Below are 14,233 nucleotides of genomic sequence, written 5' to 3' on the forward strand. Positions count from 1 at the left end.
TGCCCAGCTAGTTTACCTTTTTTTTTTTTTTTTTTTTTTTGAGAGGGAGTCTCGCTCTATCGCCCAGGCTGGAGTGCAGTGGCACAATCTCAGCTCACTGCAAACTCTGCCTCCCAGCTTCAAGCGATTCTCGTGCCTCAGCCTCGCAAGTAGCTGAAATTACAGGCTCCCGCCACCACGCTCAGCTAATTTTTGTATTTTTAGTAGAGATGGGGTTTTGCCATGTTGGCCAGGCTGGTCTCAAACTCCTGACCTCAAGTGATTGGCCCACCTCGGCCTCCCAAAGTGCTGGGATTACAGGCGTAAGCCACTGCACCTGGCCTTTTTTTGTTTGTTTGTTTTTATTTTAGAGACAGGGTCTTGCTATGTTGCCCAGGTTGGTCTCAAACTCCTGGCCTCAAGCAGTCCTCCTGCCTCAGCCTCCCAAAGTGCTGAGATTACAGGCATGAGCCGCCACACCCAGCCAGCATATACTATTACTGCCTGAATATGCCGCTACCTCCTGACTCCTGACGGCTACTTGAAGCTTCTTCTGACTTCCTCAGACTCGGCTGGGTGACTGTCTTCTGTGATCACCATTACAGGACCGGGAATCACTGAATTGTTACTTGCCTGTCTCTCTGACTGCATTGAGCATTCAGAAGTCAGGAACCTAGTCTTTTTTTTTTTTTTTTTCTCTGAATCTTCATCACCTAGCACAATGTCTGTTACAGACGAACAGATCGAAACTGAATCCAGGCCCTCTCCCGTGATTCCATCCTGTGAACAGTCAAATTTGTTCGTGGGCACAATGGGTTCACTGCTGCCTTCCTGACTTTCCTTTTTCTTTACATCCTCATCTGAAATGCTGTTCTTTCACGTCTCTGTCTCCCTTCATGTCACTCTCACCTGTTCTTTATGGTCCAGCTCAATAAAAACCCCTACCAGTTCCTGAGCCCATGCCATGTGGGCTATATTATCATAGTTCACCTTCAGCAAAACCCCTTTAAGGAAGGCATTATCCCTATTTAACAGGTGAAGAAAATGATGCAAACAGCCCTGAGGTGTTGTTCAGAGTGTGGCAGGCGAGACAAGACTTGCACACAAACACCCACAATGCAGGCAACCCGGGTTGCCTCCCTGTCTGCTCTGATCTCCGGTCTTCTTTGGTCCTCTTTTCTCTACTTCTGGAAGGCACTTTGGAGATCCTTTTGTCTGCTGCTCCACTGAGAACTGAGTTAACTGAGAATTATTTAGGGCAACACAGGTGGTTAGTGGTGGAGGCCAAACCTCAAATTCAGTAGTCTAATTCGGATGCTTGACTTTATTCCACACCCAGAATATCTTGCTCAGTTTCAGTTGCAGTAACTCAAGTGGTCAGGAACTGTCCAGCAGGGTTAATGAAGTCAGCACAGGTGGGGCAGCCTCTGTCCACAGCCCTGAAGCTGCAGAATTCTGACCGTGCATGGCCTCGGAGGATTTTCATCCAGGGATTGTCAGGGGAAAGTCGCTGGAGTGTTTTAAGCATGTGAGTGTGTGGAACAGATTTGAATTTTTAAAAGTTCATTGTAGAGAATTGGGGGCTGGAGTGAATGCAGTGACGATTTAAGAGGTGTTCGTGGTCCCTTCCGGTTAGAGATGGTGGCAGCTCGGACCGTGTTGCCGGAACATAGACAAGTGAACTGACTGGAGAGATACCTAAGGAAATAAAATTGTTAGGATTTGTCCGTGGACTGCCTACAAAGTATGAATCTTGGCTACAGTGTGACCTTGATTAAGATACTTAAGACTTAATTTGTTCCTCATGGATAAAATGATACTACTACTTTGAGAGGTTATTAGTAAAAAATGAAAAGCGCTGTACATGCATTAAGTATCAGTGAATGTAGTTCTAATTCCTATTATGCATACGCTTTTTTTTTTCGTAAAGAGCTTTTAAAATCTGGAATGGGTTGGATCTGCAGTAGCTTGTCCAAGCTGGGGGCTGTATTCTTAAGTTCTTTTTAGTCTAGTGCTCCACTAGCTCCCCTCCTACTCAGCTGGGGTAAGAAGCGGAGCGTATACGGAGGAGGCGGGATGCATTTCTGCATCGAGCGCACAAAGGTGTGGCGGAGAGGGCTCCAGAGCTGGGAGGGGTCAATCTACGGGCGAATCCTGGCAATTTTACTCCCCGCGCTAGCTGACCTCGCTTCCTACATGAGTTTCTAGATTCTAGAATCTAGAGGACGCGGTGAACAGAGACGAGCGGGGGCGGCTTCGCGAGCGAAGCCGGATGGGGGCGGGGCGGGTAGGCCGGAGGCGCAGTCTCCGCCGGGACTGTGGCCCCGCCCCGCTTTCCGGGGCTGCCGCTAGTGACGTCGCGAGTGGGTGGGCCCGGCGGCCGCGGGGGTGGGGCCGACCGCGGGGCGGGGCGGGGTGGGACGGGAGGCGGTGCGTCGCTGAGCGCAGGCCGCGGCGGCCGCGGAGTATCCTGGAGCTGCAGACAGCGCGGGCCTGCGACCAGTCCGGGTTGTCCTCGCCGCGACCCCTCCTCAGCCCTGGGCGCGCGCACGCTGGGGCCCCGCGGGGCTGGCCGCCTACCGAGCCGGCCGGTCGCCCCCAGCCAGCGCAGCGACCCGGCGCCACCCGGCCCAGGCGCACACGGAAGTGGTGAGTGTCACCGGGGGAGGTGGAGGAGCCGGGGCGGCCGCCGTCGGCAGGCGAGGGGCGCGCAGCCCGGACTGGCCGGAGGCGCGGCCACCGCTCTCGGTCGGTCCTCACGCTGCGCGGCCCGGGCTGCTCCTGAGCGCAGCTGAGGACCCCGCGGCTCGGGCGGGTAAGGCGGGGATTTCCAGCCCCGCGGAGCCGGCGGGCGGCGAGGAGGTCGCCGGGCGGGGGCCCACGGCCGGGAGGAGAGCGGTTAAGCCAGGCCGCCCCCTCCCCCAGCGCGCACGGCAAGTTTTCATAAACAAGCCCGGAGCGCGCTGTCTGACATCCTGTTTATACCACCCCGAGATACAGGCGCGGGCTGGAGGGCTGACGTCCCTAGCTCCTTGCACCGCGAACTTGACCGCCAGCTCCCGGCCGGGGTGGCAGCGCAGAAAGGTTTTCTTCTTCGGCCCCAGGAAGGAGGCTGAGGGTCTTAGCTTTTTTCCTTCCCTGCGGTCTCAGCGAGGGAAAGTTTCTGGGATTTGGAGCTGGGTGTTGGGCGTCCGCGAACTAGGGAAACGCCCCCTCCCCTCTTAGGTTCTGTTAGGAACCAGGCCTCAGGTAGCCAGCGAGAAGTGGGAAAGGTGACCCTGGGCGAGAGGACCAGGGAAGGGGAACAGTGGGAGAGAACTACCCGGGGAATTGCGAATCCCACTGGAAAGGGACTGATTAATCGAAACTGGGGCTGGTCTCTGGCTCCCTCACTCCAACTCCATCCGCGCGCCGTCGGCGACCGGGAGCATCAGAGGACTAATAGACACTCCTCCAAAGTCACTCCCCAGGGTCCCTGGGATGTGGGCTCCTTAGATGTGCGTTTACCAAGGAACTTCTAGATAGAAGATGCGATGTTTGCCGGGTGTTTGTGCACACGTTTTTTGGAGGGTTTGCACTCCATGATTTCCTGTGTGTTCCTGGGGAAGGGGACCCCGTCCTTCCTGCCACTCTTCTTACTACGTGGCTGTCAGCTGCCTTCTGCCCCTGGTTGAGTACATCACTATACATGTCATTGACATTTTTTTCCCCAAGTCATAGGGTTTTTCTCTCACTGGCAGGAATTTACAGTGGTATAAAATTGTCATTACTTCTTTCAGGGAGTAAAACATGGGTAGTTAAGTGATGAGAATAATGCAGAGAGAGATGTAATCAGGGCGTGTTTGGTTTTGGCTATTTTTTTATTTTTTGAAGAAAAGATTTGAGTTACGTATGGGTATAGGCACAGTAGATTTTGTTTAAGATGAGCAATTTGTATTGATTGAATCTTTGTTCTTCCCTTTCCAAAGCCCCATTATGTGTTGTTTCTTGATTTTGCTTTTGGTGACTGATGTTTTCCAAGACCAGGGAATTATTTTCATTGAAGGATCAATGTGTTCTTTTGTACTTTGTGGTGAAGATTAATGGAGACCACCAGGGTTCCAGACATTTCTGGTACAATATGCTTTGTAATGTGGAGAAAATGTCTCCCCTGTTTAGATCCAGATCACATGTAAAGATGTGAGGACATCATACTTGAATGACTTTGGACATTATAAATAGGAATAATCATAACCTCTTCTTAATTCTGTATATTATATTAACTAAGCGCTTTGACCGAGTCTTAGTTTCTGCAACTAGATACAAAACTATGTTTTTTTACTGCTAGGATTGCAGTGTGATACTCCACACTGAATACAGCCAGTTTAAATGGTTTCCTCCATTTCATACTATACTAAGTATTTACTACCATTGGGAAATGATTGTAGAGAATGCATAAATTAGATATAGGTAAAATAATTCAAACATTTCCTAAAATATAACTACATTTCAGTTGTTGTAATTTAGGAGCTTAACATGAGCTTGGCTAAAGCCATATACTTCCGACTCAAACAAGCATTGAGAACGTGTAGGTTGATACTCATTTGTGTACAGAGAACAAGAGAACACTAAGGTATAACTGCATAGCAAAGACCAAGATCTGTGTTTTCTAATTCTCAAGATTCCTCTGGTGTTTTTTTCCCCTCAAACACACATCCCATTTTGTATGTCCTTATGTCCTGATGAGATAATAGAATGCTGTTAGAAGATTTGTTGTCTGAGATGTGAATATTCATACAAAGAAATTTTTCTTGTTCATTTTCACATTTAAAACCATTATTTTAAGTGGATGGGGAATTGGCTTATTAATGGAATCTCGCTGAGGAAGCAACATTGGATGTTCTGTGATTTATTGTGGCTCAGTGGTATATGGAACCTTGTCATTGAACAGGAGTGTTGGAAGGAACTTTGCAGATTTTTTTAGACCAGTAAGGGTACGATTTTGCACCCAATGAGATATTTGCAGTTTCTGGAGACATTTTTGGTTGTTACAACTTGGGGGAATGAAGCAGTGCTACTGGTAGGCATCTCGTGGTTAGAGGCTAGGGATGCTACTAAACATCCTATAACGCACAAGTCAGCCCCCCATCCCAAACAAAGAATTATCCATCTCAGTAGTGCCCAGGTTGAGAAGTCCTGCTTTGGAATACTGAGTAAGGAGCAAGAAGATCTGGGCTCTTGTGGCAAATTTTTTCACTTCAGGGCACCTATTTTCTTCATTTGCAAAATGGAGATAAAAATATTCTCCCTGGTCATCTCGCAGAGTTTTGGGGGGAAGTCAGGTAAATAATGCATGGAAACTGTGACGTGCTATGCAAATCATAACTAATATGAAGAGTATTTTTCATAAGTGAATCATTAGGTTTACTGGTAGTTGAGGGAACCAGGGTTAAGGCAATATGTTGAGTAAAAAGCTGCCTGTGGATGGTTTGATATTATCGAATTCTTTGTTATTCATTTTTTGGGGTAAAGGTTTTTTTAGTGTACTTCGTTTTCTTATTGTCAGAACGTGTAATTTTTAGCTCTATAATTTCTTTAAACGAAGGTTATTTTTCCCATCATAACAATAAGGAGAATTCACTATAGAAAAATTAGAAAATATAGGAAAGTAGAAAATAGAGGGAACAAGTCATTCATGCTCTACTCGCTTGTCCATTTAAGCACACTCACATCCTTGCCGATTTCTTTTCTATAAGAGCAGTTAAGATTCAGAGAATGAATGATGAGAGAGAGTAACTGGTGACCAAGGAAGGTGTTCCTTGTTTCTGTGCCCTTCATTTCTTTTTTAATAATTATGATGTAAAGGTAAATTACATTATAGTAGGCATCAGAGACATCGGTTCATTGTTTTTATTATTTTTATTTTTCGAGATGGAGTCTCACTCTGTTGCCCAGGCTGGAATGCAGTGGCACAGTCTAGGCTCACTGCAACCTCTGCCTCCCAGGTTCAAGTGATTCTCGTGCCTCAGCCTCCCGGGTAGCTGGGATTACAGGCATGTTCCACCATGCCTGGGTAATTTTTGTGTTGTTTTTTAGTAGAGATGGGGTTTCACCATGTTGGCCAGGCTGGTCTCGAACTTCTGATCTCAAGTGATCCGCCTGCCTTGGCCTCCCACAGTGCTGGGATTACGGGCGTGAGCCACCGCACCTGGCCTGGTTCATTGTTTTTATACTTTCCTTGCTGCCTCCAAGCCATGTTCTCATTCAGCTTGTTTCCTCTCTGCTTCTTACTCTCCCCCGTGCTCAGCTAGGTGTGCCACTGTTGCTTCCTGTCTCACAAACCCTCTGGTTACATGGGATTTCAAACAGCTGTCATGTTGAAATGACTGGGTTTCAGGGACCGGAAACTAATTCCTGTGAGTATTCTTTCCTCTGAGGTGCACCAGCCTTCTTGGCAGTTTAAGGCAACAGGAAGGCATAAAACATTAAGCTCATTTCCGTGATACCTCCACTTCTGAGGGTTTGTGATCTGTGATTCTTTGTAGTTGGCAGTGGGCACACATTCTTCCTTGGTGCTCTGTGGATAAACTGCCCAGTCCTGAGGCAAGACCTGCTTTAGAAGCAAAAGGATAATTTCTTTTAAGTCTACTCTGGCCAGAAGATAGAGCTAGCGTTTGTTGGGATAGTTTTAATCTGTGGTAACTGAATTTACTTAACAGTACTATTCACACTAGCGTTTTGTACATTCTTTTATTCATTTAGCAAATACTTGTTGAGCTCTTGCAGTGAATCTCAGAGAGTGAATAGACAGACAACAAAACAGGTACAAATCTGTCCTCGTAGAATTCACAGTCTAGTGGAAGACCCTGAGGGCATGTTCAGTTTTACAGTTGCAGACTATATATATGTAAAAGAGTAAATCTTTGTGATTGTAGAATGTTTCCTAGAACCCTTCATGGCACTCCTTTGAAGTCTGAGGACTAGGAAGTAGCTTCCCCTTGTTACCTTTCTTTTTTTAATGTTACAGATTAATCCATTCTTTGTATGCACAGACATCTCTTTGGTACCTATTAAGTGCCTGGCAGAAGGATAAGACACAGTTTATATGGAAATAAACTTGGTATACATAGCTGTAACACATTGTGGGTGATGCTGTAGTAGTAGTCGGAATTAAGAGCTCCAGGACCCTGAAGAGAGCTAATCCCTATGTGGAGCCCTTGTCAAATGCTTTTTTGAAGAGGTTTCATTTGAGTTGGGCCTTCAGGAGTGAGTAGGAGTTCCTTTGTTTTAGGGTGGGAAGGAAATCTAGGCAGAGATACAGTGTGAGCAAAGACATGAAAGTGGGCATGTACGTGGTGTCAGTGGCAGGCTTGGAAGTGGCCACTAGATTAGAGCAAAGACTGCTTGGGAGGGAGCGGAAGGAGGTAGGGCAGGACATGCAGATTGGGTCCAGATTGTGAAGACCATAGCTCTTTCCACAAATTTGTGAGCAGTGTTAGGTTAGGGACTGAGGCCTCTGTTGAACGAATGAGTGGGGAAGATGAGAAGCCATTTGAAGTTTCCAAGCTCAAGAATAACATCATTAGCAAATGGAAGACCTGAAGCACTGAGAGTTCTATGAAGGGTGAGCTTCATCTGACCATTGTGCAACTCTCTCCTCCCCATCCCAGAAAACGCCTTTTATTATCTGCCATTTATCAACTATCCAGAAGACTACTAGGAAACAAGAAAGGCTTCGAGCCAAGCAAGATGTCATGAAGTTCATCCATGCTTTCCTTACAGTGGAATAAAACCTACTTTGATTTGCTTTTAATTTATAAAGAATTTTTTTTGACAGTTTACCTAACTGGTTTTTAAGCCGTTAGGAAATTAAATACAAGAAACCTAAGAGACAAGAGTTGTTAAGTGGAAGAATACAGGAAGACATGGTCTCAGAGGCAAGCAGTGTTAATTTTTATCTTAGAAGTGAATAAGGAGTTTCTACTGGTTTATGACAAGGAGAACCAAAACTCAAAAGTGAAACAATCTGGGGCATTTAGTGGAGGGCAAACACCATTGTCAACATGCTGGCAATTTGAGGTTGCATTGTTAATCACAGCACAGTATGGTGTTTGGTGTTGGTAATGATCATCAAGCCGTGAAGAAGAGGTCAAGTTGTTGAGCATAAATGAAGTGAAAGTTCACATCTCTAGCAGAAAAGGGCAATTTCAGATGTCTCATTTAGGGGTTAGGAAGTATGTAAGAGGGTCTGGGGACAATATAAGAAGCTGCTTTCAGAGAATTTCTGTAGACAGATTCAAAGAAGAGGTTTTCTTCAGGGTGAAACACCAGTGAGGAATCTTTGCTTTAACTCAGGGAAAGTTACTTAAGAGTGATCTGCGAGAGGTTGACTGTGAAACCTAGGAAGAGGAGCTGCGGCCGTCTGCATAGAAGACAGTAATAACTTGAAGCCAGCTGTAGGAGACTAAATCACATCAATTTATGGTACCTCTGAGTAGAAAACAGACTGATTGATTGTCTTTTAGCCTTGTTTTGTTTTTTGATTCTGATAGTCTGTTTTTGGAGGCTCTGGATCTACACTGTGTGGTTTGATCCTAGCTGTGAGATTGCAAGCAAGTTACGCCTGTTTCCTTATCCATAGAATGACAATAAAGACAGTACCTACCTCTGAGGTTGTTTTGAAGGTTGAATGACTATGCTTAAGATTTTGAAATGATGCCAGCATGAGCTGAAAATGTGCTAGCTATTTTTACATTTTATTTTATTTTGAGACAAGGTCTCGCTCTGTCACCTAGGCTGAAGTGCAGTGGTGTGGTCATAACTCAAGTCAGCGTTGACCTTCTGGGCTCAAGCAGTCCTCCCCACCTCAGCCTTCTGAGTAGCAGGAACCACAGGCATGTGCCACAATACCCAGCTAATTTTTAAATTGTTTTGTTGAGAGAGGTTTCATTCTGTTACTCAGGCTGGTCTCGAACTCCTGGGCTCAAGCAATCCTCCTGCCTTGGCCTCCCAAAGTTTTGGGATAATAGGCATGAACCACCATGCCTGGCTTATTTTATTTTAATGATTGGTAAATAGGATGTGTATTTAAAAAAAACCCCTCAAATTATATTCAGAATGTTTTAACATAGTAGGGAAGATGCCACCAGTAGATACAAAACAAAGACTAACAGATATATTCTATGTTAGATTTCAGTTAGCAATGAGTAAATCAAAAAAGAAGGCAGTTTCTCAAATCTAGAAGGGTTTATTACATAGCGCCAAAGGTGCTAGGTAAATTAGGTTTTACTCTTATTTTTAAGGAAAAATGACTAACAAAGGTGCTTTTATTTAATTTAAAGTGCCATCCAAGGTATATAATTTGGTAGGAATGTATTCGACTTTCTGGGAAAGTTAATGTGAAGATACTGTGTTGACCTCACTGATTCAGTTTACTTAGCAAGTTGTGGGCTATTGCAGAGGCACCATGTATACCTGTTTGTAAAACGGTGTCTTCAGAGTTGTGTGGAAATTAAATATCTTGTAAATCAGATAATACTCCAGGGAGTTTTGCTGGTAAGGAATTATAAGAGTTTAAAAGGACTCTCAAATGTGTATTCAGTTTCTACGGAATGCCCTTTTACAGTTTCTGTTTCCATAAACATATTTTGTTTTCCTAAAGCAAGATTTACCCAAAATGTAAAAGTGTACAAAGAGTTGGCCCTTCCTTCTAATCACAGATGTGTGTTTTAAAATATTTTAAATGTATTTCCTTCTTGGTGTTGTGTATGTTGGACTGGTTTCTTGGGTCTGGGCATTATTTATACTCAAGAACAGTTGTTGCCACGTGATTGGAAAAGAGCTATTGATGTCATTCTCATCCCATATGCTTTGACAGCAAAGGAGTTAGCTGTATCTTCCCTTGTCTTCCCACTCTAGAATGAGAAAGACAATGAAGCTCCCTAATTTGATGTGTATGGAGGGGGAGTGGGTAGGAAAGTCCACTTCAGCTGAAAAGGCTGACCTGTAGGTATTTAAAACATAAGTTTAGGTCTGTTATTTTCACATACACTTGGTAACTCAGACTGGTCTGAATATAAAGTAGGAATAGCTAAGAACCATTTGTAATGAATGCAACTCTTATTTGTTTTTAATGGTGTTTTAAGGACTTAAGGGTATTAGAACTGACAACAGTTTATTCAATTAAGCACAATTATATCTGGAGGCTTGCTTGCACAGTTAATTTGATCAGGTTGTAGTAAGGCTATATAATTTATAACAATTTTTTTCAATTATAATTTAAAATAATGTTTATGTTGTACTAAGAGAAAAGATAACAGAAAACAACTCGAGGAAAAAATAATCTGCCAAATATATATCTTTCCAGATAAAAATCTTGTTATTAAACTAGTTTGGTGGATCACACACAGGGATGCGGACAGATGCAATTTATATTATAAAGAAAGAGGTACAATGGCTTTTTGCCAGGTGTACCTGCAAACCCATTTTAGCGCTAATTCACATAACATAGACTAAAAAGTAATATGCATAATGTCTTAATTTAATATTCTGACTGATTTTGTTCAGTTAAAACCATTCTGTAAAACTTAAGGCAAGTCCACAAATCACAGTATACGGGTTATCTTTTTGGGAAAATCATTTGATGTATGGTGGTAACTCCAAGGAACCTCATGTTTTTACTTGTGTAGAACAACCATTCACTTGGGTTGGTTGGAAGTAGGAGGAAGTCAGAGGAGGTCATATTGGCCCAAACATAAATTGTAAGCCCACCTGATGTGATTTAGGAAGCAGGCCACCTACCATCTACAAGCTGGCTGAAATACAAATGCTCTTAGGTTTTCATGTTTGTTCCTTTATTCAGCAACTCTCTGTAGATCTCACTGTATGTGAGAACAAGATGGGCTTGGCTCCTGCCCTCAGAAAAGTTCCTTGCTAGTTGAAAAAACAATTCAGCAATTGTATTACTGTTTGTTACAATGATGCTGAGTACCAGGAGAGATGTCAGAGGTGGGTTGTAAGAAAAGGGGGTCTCTGCAGTACACTTTTTTTTTTTTTTTTTTTGAGATGGAGTCTCGCTCTTTCGCCCAGGCTGGGCTGCAGTGGCGCTATCTCGGCTCACTGCAACCTCTGCCTCCCGGGTTCATGCCATTCTCCTGCCTCAGCCTCCCGAGTAGCTGGGATTACAGGCGCCCACCACTGTGCCCGGCTAATTTTTTGTATTTTTAGTAGAGACGGGGTTTCACTGTGTTAGCCAGGATGGTCTCGATCTCCTGACCTCGTGATCTGCCCGCCTCGGCCTCCCAAAGTGCTGGGATTACAGGCATGAGCCACTGCACCTGGTCTGCAATACACTTTTATACATGGAAATCTGAAGTGTGAAAGAGCTGTGCTAAGAGAATGAGGAGGATTTTCAGTGAGAGGCAACAATATGTGCCAAGGACCTATGGTGGGACCAACACCCTGCAGCTGGTGCAGAGAGAACGAAGGTGGAGGCTGGTGAGGCAGGAAGGAACCTGGTCAAGCAGAGCCTTATGTGCTTTATTACTTTTGGGCCTTATAATGCATTAGGGGAAGTTGAAGTTTTTAAGCAGGGTAGTAACATGATGAGATTTGTGTCCCATGAAAAAACCATCCACTCACTGCTGCCCCTAGAGCACCTCTCCTCTCTTTCCTCTTTCCCTTCATTCTGCTGCCAAATACCTTGAAAACCTTCACTTCCTCCCACCCACTCATTCTTTAACCCTTTGCAAACTGACTGCCACCTCCACACTCATGAGACTGCTTCCTTGAGGTCACCAGTGACCTTCTTGCTGTCACATTTTAACACCTTTTTTCTGCCCTAGTTATCTAAAACAGTTCATACTGCTGAAAACCTCCTTCCTGGCAGATGTCCCTCAGCTCTTCTGGTGCCTGGCTTCTGAGACACAGTAAGGACTTCCTTTCTCTGTATGTCTCTGTTCTCTTTTTGAGTATCTTCTCTTTCTCTCACTTCTCCTCCTCCCCCAGTGAGGATGTTTCTAAAGGTTCTGTGAATGGTAGATTTATATGTTGCGAAAACTGTGCAGATGACCCACTTTTGCCTGAGCTCCAGTTGTCCCTTTTTATTTATATTCCTTCCTCTCTGCTCCTTACCTCCCCCAAATACTGGTTGCACAGTTTCAGACACTATTCAAGGCACTGGGGACACTGGGGAACAAGAGAGGAAAGGTCCCTGTCCTTAAGTAGCCAACAGTCTAAGATGTTAAACACATTGATAAACAAGATAATTTCAGGTGGTGATAAGTGCAATAGAGAAAGTTAGCAAGGTATGGGTAGTGAATGCTTAGGTTGGGGGGTTGGGAGAAGGGCTCCTGGTCTGAGAAAGTGACATTTAAATTCAGCTCTGAAGGATGAGTAATGAGTAGGAGCCAAGCAGTGCAATGATCTGTAAGAAAAATGTACTAGGCAGAGGGGATAGCCAGTGCCGGGCCCCTGCAGTGGGATGAGCTTTCCATTTCACACTGGGCTGCCTTGCTGTGTGTCCTTTGACACCTCCCATTTAACTGCTCCAAGATTGATACCATCTTTCTTTCTGACCCATCATCATAATAATGGATGATTTCTCTGTTTCGGTTAATACCGTCTCTGTCCACCACCCAGAAAACCCTAGGCCAGCAGTCTGAAAACTTTTTGTGAGGGGAAAGACAGTAAACATTTTCAGCTTTGAGCACAGTACAGTCTGTCACAAGTACCGAATCTGCTATTGTAGCACCAATGTAGACACAGACAGTATATAAACCAGTGAGTACGGCTGTGCTCCAATACAACTTTATGTATGGACACCGACATTTCTATTTTCACTTGTCACAAAATATTTTTCTTTTTTTTCCAACCATTTAAAAATGTGTCAGCTTATTGGCTGTTCAAAATGGGCAGCGGCAGGCCAGATTTGGCTCGCAGGCCAGGATCTGCTACCCCCTGCCTTAGACTAACCCTGATCTCTCCCTTTGCTTTTGCCCCACCCCATATCCTCCCCAGGCCCTCTCAGGGCTCCCTCCCTGGTATTCGTATTTAGCACCTTTGCCACTCACTGTCCCCACTGCTGCAGCCTTCCTTTGGCTTTCTTTACCTGGGTGATCTATCATGGCACACTCTATGTCCATGTGCACACATTATTTAGCTCCCACTTGTAAGTGAGCACATGCTGTATTTATCTTTCCGTGTCTGACTCCTGATCACAAGCCTTTAGAAGCCCCTATTGCCTATAGAAAACAATCCAAACTCCACCTTAGTCTGGTAGTAAAGGTTCCTTATGCTAAAACCTCAGTTTAACTTTCTAGCATACTCTCCTATTTCTCTCCTACACTGTCCCAAAATAGATTATTCATTATTTTGATTTCAGTGTTTCCCATGCTTTTCTGTGTTCTTCTTCATTTAATGCACTTTTCCCATGCTTCATGCTCTCCATCTGTCAGAATTCCATAGCTTTCAAGGCCCCTTCAAATGTCCCTGGTCTCTTCCTCTGCCCCTCCCTACCCCAACAAGCGGTGTGTATACACATAGTCCCCTGGTGGTGTGTGATCCTCTGTTCCAGTACGTCATGTTCTGGTTTGTGCTTCTGTTCTTTTGCAGACACACCTCCACTATGCAGTCACGAGGCCCTTGAGGACAGGAACCATCTCTTTCTTCGTAATGTCACCTTTCCCAGTAGGCACACGGCTGTTTATTGAATAAACACAAATCCTGTGTACACTTGCTCAAATTGTACAAAATTTGCAGGAGATTCAAAGTGGAAACATTTTACTGAAGGGAATTTGGTTAAATTACATCCTTGATTCTTGTATAAGGTGGTACAGTTTTGTAAAGGATCATCAAGTATTTTGGAAGACTCATTGGCTCTGCCAGTGGCTTAGATAAATAAATTCGGGCAAGTTATTGATCTCTCTCCTCAAAAAAAAAACTTGATATGTTTTCTTTTATATAAAGAGAAAAAGAAAAAGAAAAAATGTGATCTGTAACTCATTATGTTTCCTTGCTAGAAAGCTCAAAGATATTTTCCTGTTTTTAGTTGCTATCCAGTTTTCTTACAGTCTCCTCATCGGATTACTTGTCTCCTCATCGGATTACTTGTCACATGTGTTAAATCCTTCTTTTAATTGATGGTTCTGTTGTATATATCTTTTGTATTTATATAGGTAGCCTCAACTCTCCTTTTTTTGGAGAGTGGTAATAGAAATATAAATAATAAATAGTTGCCCTTTGGTTTCCCCAACCTGTGGTGACAACAAGATAATAA

At 44.2% G+C, this 14,233-nt stretch overlaps 1 protein-coding gene across 9 annotated transcripts in view; it reads left to right on the forward strand.

The window, feature by feature from the left end:
- Window positions 1–14,233, forward strand: part of JAK1 (Janus kinase 1) — a 235,464-nt gene that overhangs the window by 100,765 nt on the left and 120,466 nt on the right. For 2 of the 9 annotated variants that reach the window (XM_063654614.1, XM_063654634.1), the window contains exon 1: window positions 1,975–2,082. The exons of 2 other annotated variants lie outside the window; for them this stretch is intronic. The gene's annotated coding sequence lies outside the window, so the exon portion shown is untranslated. Of the gene's footprint in view, window positions 1–1,974; window positions 2,083–2,375; window positions 2,629–2,655; window positions 2,795–11,800; window positions 11,886–14,233 lie in introns of those variants that run through there. 5 more of the 9 variants (XM_054484110.2, XM_054484174.2, XM_054484105.2 and 2 more) reach the window with 4 other exon arrangements.

Source organism: Pongo pygmaeus, chromosome 1 (assembly GCF_028885625.2).
Source record: "Pongo pygmaeus isolate AG05252 chromosome 1, NHGRI_mPonPyg2-v2.0_pri, whole genome shotgun sequence".
Taxonomy (NCBI): Eukaryota; Metazoa; Chordata; class Mammalia; order Primates; family Hominidae; genus Pongo; species Pongo pygmaeus.